This window comes from Zonotrichia leucophrys, chromosome 2 (genome assembly GCF_028769735.1).
Source record: "Zonotrichia leucophrys gambelii isolate GWCS_2022_RI chromosome 2, RI_Zleu_2.0, whole genome shotgun sequence".
In the NCBI taxonomy this organism is placed as follows: Eukaryota; Metazoa; Chordata; class Aves; order Passeriformes; family Passerellidae; genus Zonotrichia; species Zonotrichia leucophrys.
The window spans coordinates 43,391,089-43,402,859 of NC_088171.1; positions in this window are offsets into that span (position 1 = coordinate 43,391,089).

The window sequence follows — 11,771 nt, forward strand, 5'->3', positions numbered from 1 at the left end:
AGATTTATTATCTGCCTAAAAGGCGTTAATGCATTAAAACCATTTTTAGGGTGCTCAGGCACCTGTTTTTCTGGGGCACCCAGTGCCTGCAGGCAGCCAGGAGAGGGGCACAGGGAAGAGGACCCTCAGCACCCCAGCAGTGCAGACTGCAGCTTGCTGAGCCCTGCCATGCCCAATGCAGCTCCAGCACCAGGTGAATCCCAGGAGCCTTTTCCTCAGGCCCCTGGGAGAAGAGGCTCTGGAGGCACTGCTTTGGAAAGCAGTGTGTTTCAGGAGCCCTCCATGGCCAGGCAGGATGCACACGCAGCTGCCAGGCTGCAAAGCATTTCTTTTTCATAAAACTTTCCCCTTCCAGCTCTGGGCTGTGGCCAAGCAAAACCCATCAGTGCCTCACCATGGCCAACTACTGCAGCCCCTCCCCAGCTTCAGCCCCAGCCAGCCCAGCTTGGGACAGGAGGGCACCCTCTGTCTCAGGTGTGGGGGCTTTCCAGCTCCCAGACATGTGCAACTGCCTCCTCCAGGAAACCATAAATCAAACCAGATTGATCAGCATTGTTCTTTACTGATATTTGTATCTTTAAAAAATCTGATAGAGGCACAGTACAGGCTATTGTGAGCTATAATGAAGATTTGAGGGTCTAAAAAGAGAACAGAAGGAGGCTGAGGGAAACTGGGTGAAGTCACTTGACCAAGGCAGCATGGGAGGGTAGTGGCAGATCCAGCAGGAGGCTCCTGTGTCCCCAAGCCCCATTCTAGCTCACTGACCGTGCACAGTCCACAGTGACATTTCACAAGGTGCTGCAACACAGTGGGTGTGACTCAGAGCTCTTGTGTGCTCTTGTGCCAGTCCCAGTGCCCCAGGGCCTTCACTGAGTGCATCTTATTTTAATGGTACATCTCCCTACCCCTTCCACTGCTCCTCAAAACTCTAGCTAAGAAAAGAAGTGGTTTGAATGTTACACACCAAAGCAGTGTGCCTGCTTTTAGCTTCAGCACAGCCCACTCCATGCCATCCTTCGGCATGAGGAAGGGATGCAGAAACCAAGCCCTGCATCCTCTCCTTGCTGCCACCACCCACCTCATTGACCCCCGCCTGTCCTGGACACTGTTGAACATCCCAAAACACCTCCCTTGAGGCCAGTTCCCTGGAGGCAGATAATAACATAACACTTCTGATACAATTAGCAATATGAAGTAATTAGCAATAACCCACTGTTGGCCTTGGCACAAGGATGGCCTGTCCGAAGAGAGAGCGAGTGCCAGGGAAGGGATCTGCAGGACTCTGGAGGCTGAGCCCTGTGCATCACCACTCATCAGTGGCACCTCATTTCAGAAGCCTTTGCTTTCATCTCCCTTCCTTAATTTTGAAATGATTCCATTTATATGCAATTTTCTGTCAAAATGATTCCTGTCAGTGCGGCAGCACCGCAAACCTTGACTGACAGGCCAAGCTCTCCGGCTGGTCCCTCTGGATTGCCTCTCCCCACAAATAACCCTTTAAAATGCACGCCTGACAGCTGAGGAATTTGACATCAGAAACAGGCTGGGATGGCTGCTGTGGCAGACAGACTCAGGTGATCAGTGGCCAAACCAGCCAGGTAAATCTAGCGGGCCTTGAAACAAACATTATGATATTTAAAAAAAATTATTTCCCCCCTCCTTCCCCTGCTTTTTAATGACATACACCATGCAAAAATCAGATTTAAAAAGCAGACCTAAGAAGCAAGTGCATTGTAAACCAGTTTCCTGAGGAGGACTCCTGAAATCCATAGGACTGTGACTACCTTGTACCTGAGCTGGGTAGTGCTAAGCCCACCAGCACAGCCCCAGATCCCATAAGTAGCATCCCTGCTACTGTATTCTGGAAAATTAGTGAATAAATGAACAATGGAAGTTGCTTTTCTTCTCTTTTTTTTCTTTTCTATCCCTTAACCACCTCTCCTCACATTCTCACAGACATTCCTACTCACATGGAGATTTCCCTGATGTTTTTTTGCTGAGGCCAATCCTTCCATCAGACAGACACCACCTCTGCAGGATGAGAGACAATTCCCACTCCAAGAAACTCCCAAGAGATGCAGGCAGCAAAGGGAGATGGAGGAGAGGAGGGAGGTGGGACTGCATCCAGCTTGCAGGCAAAATGTGGGTCCCCAAAACATCCATGCCTATCACCAGGTGCTCAGACCTACAATTTCCAATACCAAAGATCTCCTGAGCCTGATCCCTCTCACCTTGTTCTTCGGCAGGAGGAAAAGCTGTTCTGTCCCCATTGCAAGGCCCAGGAGAGCAGTGTGGGTGGCTCCATTTGCTGGCATCTCCTGCCAGATGCAGCTCAGCCAGGAGCAAGTGACAAGAAACAGGAGAGGTGAGACCTTTCCCTATGGTTCTCTGAGCAGGCCAAAATCCAAGGAAACCAATGGAGAGCAAAGAAGGCCATGGGTGCTATTGCACCCACAGCAGCTCCCCTAAATGATTCCACTGGAGGCACCAGAACATCTGGTATAACCCTGACTCCATTTCATAGACCCTGCCTTGCCTTTCCACTTGCTTGTCCTCATAAAGAAATGCCTGCTGCAGAAGGATGAAAATAGGCTGATTATTTTTCTTCTCTCCCAGAAATACTTTTTTCTTTCCCTTTCTGTCCCAGTGGACCTGCATTCATTTCTCCCCTGGGAACTAAAGACAGGCAGTGGAAAGGGGACAGACTTCAAGAGCTGTCAAGGAACAGAAAGCTATTCTGCCTCTCTGAATGTAAAGCTGAAGGGTTTTTTCTTCCTTTTAAAAAAGTGTGAGACTCTAATGGGTTTGAGGGGCTATGAATATGACTTTTCACATCTGCCAAGATAATTATAAGCTTGAATGAATTTCTGAGACCCAAACCCTGCCCAGATAAATCATACCTATCAAGCACTGATTAAAAACATGCTATTCAGAAAGCCTTCAAATTTATCTTCCCTTCCCACCCCACTATCTCCTGTATCTGTTGGAAATGGGTCTCAATGCTTTACTAAGGAGCTGTTGAGGAAACCCTGGTGCTTCAGCCTTTCTTTGCAGGAGGTGTGAAAGAGATGGGAAATTGAGGCAATAGGGATCAAGCAGAATGAAGAGAGATTTGGGCTCAGACTGGGTCTGGCACTGGGACACAGAAGATGCTGAGAAGCACGTTAAGTGCAAAACTGAGTTTTGCATCTGGTTTCAAAGTGTGACACACACCCATGACCCACTTCCCAAATCAGTATCCCCACTGGGGACAAGCAGGAATCCCTAACTCAGAGAAAAACCTGGATGTGGGTGATTTCATTCAGTTCACCGTGTGGGGGAATGACTCGTGCATCTCAGGTTTTCCTCATTGTTCACATGGAAATAAGCCCACCCCAGTCATTTATGGAATGCACTGAGTTTTCATGAATATGCTGAAGAAGCTGCACACCCCCAATGCAGTAATTAGAGTAAATTAATGCTGCTGGGATGCCTTTGTCACCGTTTGTCTGACTCAAGACAAAAGGCAGAGAGGTCACATCCTGAAGGGAGAGTAATCCTTTATAAGCAAGTGTTTAAGATGCCAGAGGAAACAATAACATCTGCAGAGGAACCACACGTTCCCTGAGTGCACAGCCTTTATACTTCCCACAAACACCTATTGTATCCTCCTTGTTGTCACGACTCAAACACAAGCATATGGAGGAAGGGACAAAGAGTTATTAAGTCCTTCAGAGGTAATTACTCATTCCTCCAATTTAGCATTTTAGATAAACACTACAAACTCTGAATTGCTTGTCAGAACACAGTATTGTTTTACAGAACATGAGCTGAGTCAAATGAGTTAGGGTTCATTTTTCATTTTTTAATTTCTAAGGGCTATTTTTAAAGCTCTCCCATGTTCAGTGGGAAAAAAAAGTCTTACCACCCTTGTTCTGTGTCCAAGACATTTGGTGTGTTGTTAGAGAAGGAACTGTTTCCTAGCCTGCTCCTCCAAGAAAAGCCAACCTCCCTGCATCACCAAGGGTCTCAGCCTCCATCTCCCCTGGGTTCCATTGCTCCCAGCAGCAGGTGTAACACCTTGAACCTCAACACTGATTTTCTATCTATATTTCACCCCAGACACCTCTGTCCTCTTCAGTCAGTCCTCCCCAAGGCAGGGATCCCCCCTTTTTAAAGCCTTATCTTCTCTTCCTCTTCCTCCTCTCTCCTTTCTAGATACAAATCCCACCACTCCAATGAGTCTGAAACACCTTTTTTTTTGGACTGTCACCATGTAAATCAGGAGGTTCATATCTCAATTATTTAGCATCCCACTAATCCTGCACCATCTGCAGTCTTCACCAGCAAATAAATGCGTGTGTGTCTGTGTATCCTTAACTTGATCACTGTTTGAAAATACAGGGTGTTGGATGAAGAACAATTCCACCCCGCTGCTTATAAAAGCTTTAGCACCGATGTCTCATTTTGAGATTTGTTGCTGAGGCAGTTTCTCATTGCATATGTAAAGCAGTCCCTGTAAATTATACTATTTGCAAAATACAAACGGCATTTGGTGCTGTGTCCACTGCTTTGGAGATGCCCAGATGTGCTCTGCCAGCACAGCTGCCCTGCTCTCCTCAGGAAGGTGATGGGTTTGACTACCTTAGCTGGCAATTGTTACACTCACAGCTCCTCACTTCTCCTTAACAAAGGCTTTGCCTAGCCATCCACTTGTGCTCATGCCTTGAGAGGCTACCCAGAACAGAGACTAGACAGGGTTAAAGAATAAAGTAGGCATTTATTAAAAAGGTTTCGAAGGATGCACCTTGGGCAGTAAAATAGCCTGGCTGAGGCTACACCCAAGATGGACAACAGGTCACGAGTTTTTACACTTTCATAAGCTTTCATCCATTTACATATTTGGGTTAATTGTCCAATTACAGCTTCAGGTTATGAAGTCACATCCTCCCAGTTCTCTCTCCTCAATTCGCCCTTGTTTATACTTTTTGGGCCTGAAGCTGCAGTGGTTTCCCTGGTTCTCAGGTTGGAAAAGGATTGTTTTGTCTGATTAAACTGTGAGGAGAACCTGCTAACACTTCATATGAAGTTCAGGGTTATATACTAATACAGTACAGAATCTGGATAATATGAAAGCTAAAACTTAAAGCATCAGTGGCCTTATGGAAGGTGGCCAGGAAAAGTCACTGGAAACTCTGTATCATTACAGAAGAAAATTCCTGAAGAGTTGCAAAGTTAGTGCTCAAATTACTCGGGCTTAGAGGGGCTGAGAGTTAGTAAGAGGGGTTCAGAGAGCTTCATGGCTGATTCCCTTGGCTTCCTGAGCAGGAGTTGTCCAAGCTCATCTTGCTGTGAGGTGCTTAGAGAGAGAAAAGGAGGTGTGGGGGAACTCTGCAGAGACCAGCTGAGCTTGTCCGTGCCTGCTCTTGCACCTCACAGACAGGGCCAGGGTGAAAACAAGTTCTCCTACACCATCCAGAGCTCCCTGCAGCTTCCAGGAAGCCTGAAAGGGAGCACAGACAATGCCAGGTGGGAGCACAGAGCATCGCTGCCACATTGGTGGCTCCTGGTGCTGCATGCCCTGCCTCTCCACTGAGTGTGACTGTGGCTCTCCAAGACCTTGCCAGAGGTCCATTCCTACTTCTGCATGTGGGCAGGCCAGATCCTGGGGGCAGAGCCTGCCCTCCTGGGTGTACTGTGTGCCAGCATCAGGAGCCCAGGGCACACCAGGCTTTGCATCTGATTTCATTTTCCTCAGAGCACCTCAGCAAACCCCCAGCTCTAACCTGCAGAATCACACAGAAACCAGGATAAATGAACACAGACTGATGCATGGCACATTTCCACACCATACCCCCCCCCCCCAAAAAAAAAAAAAAGAAAAAAAGAGAGAGAAAGCAAGACAGAAGCAATCTGTTTCTTTACCTGGAAGGAGTTATTGGCATATGCCTGAGTTGGGACCACAAAGACACTCTGCTGGCTGTGTTCATACCTTTGCACCAGGGAAAGTCCTCTGTGATGCCAGGATGGGGGAAAGTGGATGCATTAACACATGAAGCAATCAGGCAGAATTTAATCTGAGAGCTTTGAATTGTGGCTGCTGAAAACAGGGTCTGGCCAACATATGGGCTCATGAATCTTTTCTGACAGCCCTGCAGTTATGGAAGCAAGAAGTGGAGCCTCCTGGCTATAAATTGGCCATGAATAAATTCAGGTTGACAATTAGAAGGTTTCTAATAATCAGAGGATTAGGTTCTGCGAACCTTCAGACAGGAGTGGGCTGTGAACCTTTGTCACTCCCAGTAGAGCAGCATAGGAGAGGAGAGATCTGAATGGCATGGAGAATTTATCCTGTCCATGGCCCCAGGGATGGCTTTGTATCACCTGCCAGTGGTGCAAAGCAATAGCCCTGGAGTTGAATTTTGAATTTCTTGAAAGTTTTGAGTAGAGTGGCCAGAAAGAAAGGTCAGATTGTCAGGGTCTAGTTTGTTGAGCATGTTCTCCTTCCAACCATCATGAAGACACCGAATTTCCTGTCTGAGCAGTGACCACCCAGGATTGCTGGCAGTGCCTGTGACCTCTCATCCTGTGGCATGGCACTGGGATTTTCTTCTGCCCACAATCCCAAATTTTCTATAGGATGCTGGAAATTATTTTGCAGCATGGTTTGTGTGGATGCTTTTAAGTCTCCTGTTGGAATAATTGTCCTGTGGCACAATTGCCTGCACTGACATTTAAGCGCAACTCTCCCTCCCACTCTAGACCTGCTGTACTGCCAGCAGGGACCTGGCACATCCAGTATGAGCATCCCTCCTTCCAAGGTCACAATCAGGTGTCTAGGAGTTGAGGAAGCCTGCTCACATCTGGGATGAGGATCTGCATGCATCACCAACAGCAGCAGCTTGTCAGCCTCTCCCTGGACCTTGAAAAATGCTTCAAGCAAGCGGAGCAAAAATGATGCCACTTTCAGCTAGTCAGACTTCATTTATTTCATTATGCCGTGAACTCTGATTTTTTTGCATTATCCACAGAGACTCCTAGGATGAGCTAAGACTCACATGTGCAATGTGAATGAGGCAAGCAGTAGAAATAAAGGATAAACAAGGAAGAAACCCCTCCCTGTAAAGTTATTCAGGGATTCCAGGGAGGAAGAGAAGAAGAAGGAAAAAACCCTCAATCCTCTTTTCCATCTCTTCTTTAGAACATTTTTACATAGCACCTGACTGTGACAATAACACAGCTAGCAATGACCCTTTCCTTTGTAAACAGAAGGCTCAAACAGGGGCAATGAGTCTTGACTGGTGAATTATTGTGAAAAATATTCAGATGTTTTGCTCTCTCGCTGTGTGTCTGTGGGTAAAGCTCCAGCAGAGCCCAAAGATAATATTCTTTTATGCTATTTTAATATGCGCACCACTACTTTTTTGAAGTATCTCTCATTTTTATCAGGGCAGAGCTTCCTGATAAGATCCTGCCACATGAACCTTTATCAGGGCTCTGAAACACCACCTGCACCCCACCAGCAGCCCAAAGTGGATGTGAGGGAAGAGCTCAGCTCTGCTGAGGGCCACGATGAGCAGGTCAGGGCCTCTCCTCGCTATGTGTGAGGAACAGTTAGAGAATTAAATAATCCTGAAAAATACCCTCCAACCAGGGATCACCAAGGAAATGTTATAAAGTACTTCTCCTATAACAAGAACTGGGTCAATGCACTTTAGGAAGGAGGAAGTGGCTCTGTGCTGGTGACAATGACATAATTTTTATGCTGGTGACCAGCACAAAAAGCTGACTGTAGGTGAAAGACTTCTCTAATTTGGATGCATATAGTGCTCTGAAAGTTTCTGGGGGAGGTGGAGAGTTTGCCAGAAAGACTTTCCTGGAGCCCACTCAGTTTTATCATCTCTGAAAGGGAGATGAAGAACAGATTACCAACTCTGTTTATCTAAAACAAGAATATAATACAGGGACAGCTGCACAAAGTGAAGGTTGGGCCACATTCCCACTTAAGGGCACCATGGACTGAAAGTTGCACAGCCCCAGGAATGTGGGGGAAATTGTGCAGGGATTGTGCAAGGAAAAGGGAGTGGCTACACCATCAGTACCCACAGGACCTGCATCAAGGCAGGGACAAGGACTGCAGGACAACCAGGATCATCATGTTTAAACTGGTAAAAGCTGATATTTCTGCTTCAGTGGAGGAAATCCCAGTACAAGCTCAAAAATACCTGAGTGTGACAATAGTATATACAACTTCAAACTCATAACAACATTAAAAATTCCCAAATTAAACCCCCAAACAAACCACCCCAGCCCCCCTCCATCCCCCCAGAATTATAGAATGGAATAACAAAAAGCTGAAGATCTGAAATGAGTAGACCACACAGTCATCCCTGTAATTTGCTCCACTTACCACTTCCTTGCAAGCTGTATTTACTCATATACCAATAATGCTGTGAATAGAAATTAGCAGCCCTTCATGTTGATAAAAGGCAGGCACGTGGAGCTTTCAGAGACACTTTAGCAGTGTGCACTGAGAAAAGCAAAGAATCCTTATGGGGCTGGAAACATTTAAGAGGCACTATAATTGAAGCAAGGCAAAATAAATAGAGCTCTAAATTAGACCAGATTTGTCACAAGTCAATCAGTAAATGCAGAGATTTCTCTTTCAGGTCTATTACATCTCAATGAAAAAAAATTGAAACACATTCAGATGCCAAACACAGCAACAGACTTGCTAGTCAAGAAACAAAAGAATGCAAATACAGCATTTTCAAGAAGAAATATGCATCACCAGCAAATCAGTTGGCACAGAACTGTGGCTGCTTCATGGTAATAACAGATTTTACACCTTTTAACTACAGATCATGCCAAGGGGTCCAATCCTACTCCAGGAATTGCTCACGTCTTCCAGACTTTGCAGCACAGAGATTAGAACTGGGTTTGCCAAGTACTGGTATTGGTTTGGGAAATACAGCAATTACCTGCTGATCTCAGGGATGGGGTAGATGCCCTGCTCTGCCCCCAGCAAGCTCACTACACATTCTGCATGAAGTGATGCAAGAGAACAAACACAGGGACTTCACTTCAAGCTCTTTCTAAACAGCAGACCCCATTTCTCTATGCTCAGCTCCACTAAGCAAAATAAGAAGCATATCCATAGTCCATCAAAGTACACCTTGGTCAACTATAAAAGCAAAATAAAGAACTGGCTAACCACGTCCAGTGCTCTCAAGTGTTTGTGCCATCCTTTTTGTTTGGCACCATTCCTTGCACGGGAAGGGAGCACAATTGCCTGGCCTTAGAACAACCTTATGAAGAGCTAACGTTGCCATCGTGTGGTGACCTTCAGAAATAAACTGCACTCCTGCAGTTCTCCGTCTCCCCTGCAGCTTTACAAAAAGGAAGAACCAGCCCTGAGGGCTGGACAATGCCCGAGGACTGAAAGGAGGGTGGCTTGCCCACAATACAGATTTCAGAGAGGTTTCATGAGTTGCTGAAGGGAGCAGCAGATGCTGCTCACATAGAACACAGTGAAGTGTCAGAAATGCACAGTGCAGGTACCAAAACCTGTTATTGCTCTTTTCCCCTGTCCTGGGTTGACTACATGATGCTTTTATCCCCAGTTGTCTTGTTCTGTTTATGCTGAATAATAAATTTTGCACCTTTAAGACTTGTTCCAGACAGTGAAGGGTGGAGAGAAGTTTCTTTTCAGACACTGCACTCACTTCTCCACATTCCTGCTCCTGGACTGTGTTGTCTGCGGAAGGACAGAGAGCAGGACAGAGCTCTCCTTTCAGTTAGTTTTAGCTAGCTGAGGCAAAGAAGTTCCCTGGACTGTGGGGTTTTTTCCTTTCCTTTGGACCTATTTAAACCTGCTCTGGACTGAACACCCAGAGGAGCACAAGCAGTTCGCACATGTGGCCCACCCGGCTGGGCTGTGGCATTTCCAGTGCCAGAGGGACTGATAACAGACTGGGTGAGCTGAGCTACAGCTCACCAAGAGGACCTTCTGAGTTTGTCATCTCTTTTGGGAGCAGCAAGTTTTATTGTTTAATATTGTTTAGGTTTTATTGTTTAATAAACAGGTTTTTTCCACTTTTCTCCAAGGAAGTATTTTATCTCTAACCAGTTGAGGGGAGGGGACAATTGAATCTGCTTTCCTAGAGGAGCCCCTTTGGGGTTTATTTCCAAAATTTGCCCTGAACCAGGACATCCCCTTTTGGCCAAATTGTAAAAAAGAGTCGTTTGACAGAAATATTGCTTGTTAGGTGTGGTGTTAGAGCCCAGCTTTAAGGCACAGAACACTCTCTCCCCCCAGCAGTGCCTAAATCTTTAATGCCCCACTCTCGTGGCAGTGCCAGGGCAGACACAACCCTCTACATGTGTTTTATACCTCTGCCAGGTTGCTCTCCAGGACAATCCCAGCTCCCAGGGATTGCCATACACCTTATATATCCTGGAAACACTGCAGCTGCCTCAACAGCCGCTGCGTAGCAGGAATGAAAGCACTGGATAAACTGCAGTCATAGGCAAAGATGTTCGGGGGAAGACAGTACCTTTAAAAATGAGTAAATACTGTAGAAGAACCATTTCTGAGCTCCTTATGATTGAAGGCACATCTATTTTCTGTACAGGCACTTTTACCATTTTTTCCCCAGTCTTATATAAGCAAGCTTAACAGTAGTACAAAAAAAAAACCAAGAACCCTAAGGGACAAATCTTTCACCTTAAAGGACCTCCAGGTTGATAGAACTTTGAAGTTACTTTCAAGTTAAAGAGTTTCAGAGTAGGTGGATTTAATCACTTCAAAATCCAATTTAAAATCAAGGTCTCCAGACACTTGAACATGGCTTTTAGTCCCAATTTGCATAATTTCTGATTTTTTTTTTCCCCTCAGCATCTATATCCCTTCCTATCAACCATGTGCTTGAGCTCTATTTCCAAGGGTATATAAATAGCTCAAGACAACATTGTATTTCTTTAAGAGTTTCGGTATGCCTAATGTTGGCTGAAATGAAGCACTAACCATATAAATATCTAAAGCACATTTTAGCTTATCAGTGTATTTGACAACATATATTTGATTATGTGTATGACAATATAAAGGTCTCACAAATTGATTGTTTAAAATAGATACTTCCTCCTTCAATTTGTATTTGACCGAAAAAACAAATTGCTTTTAAATGATCAGATACCTCACAAGATTTCTCCAATCAATGTGAAGAAAATGTATCTCCTGCCAAGAAACTATAGGAGGAAACACAGGAAATTACATGGATCCTGACGCTGAGATTTGTAAACATTATTTTCCAATGCAAAGACTAAACTGAGCAGTTCAGTTACAGATGAACTGATTTTTAGGTCATGCTCCCTTTTACTTGATGGTTTTGATTAAATAGTGGAAATTAGTTCTAACCAGAATACATCCTTTCAGCATATGCCTGAATTTATACAGAACCATTAGTGTGATTACTTTCATGTATTCTGCACTCAAGACTTTACAAGTAACATTGTACATTCCCAACCAATTCCAATAGCAGACTGCTTTGAAATGTCAGGATGTGACCTACTTCAAATAACTGGAAATGCAATTATTTCAACAGGCATTGTGTACTGAGTACCAGGCACAGCATGGCAAAAGCATTTCTGCATGTTCCTGGGGAATACTAGAATCCAACACTCGGACATTAAAAAATGAGAGACAACCACACTTGGTTAGAAATAAAAACAAACGTATGATTTAAATTTAAATCAAATGTTTGTAATTTTAAAATTAGAACAAGGACACAGAG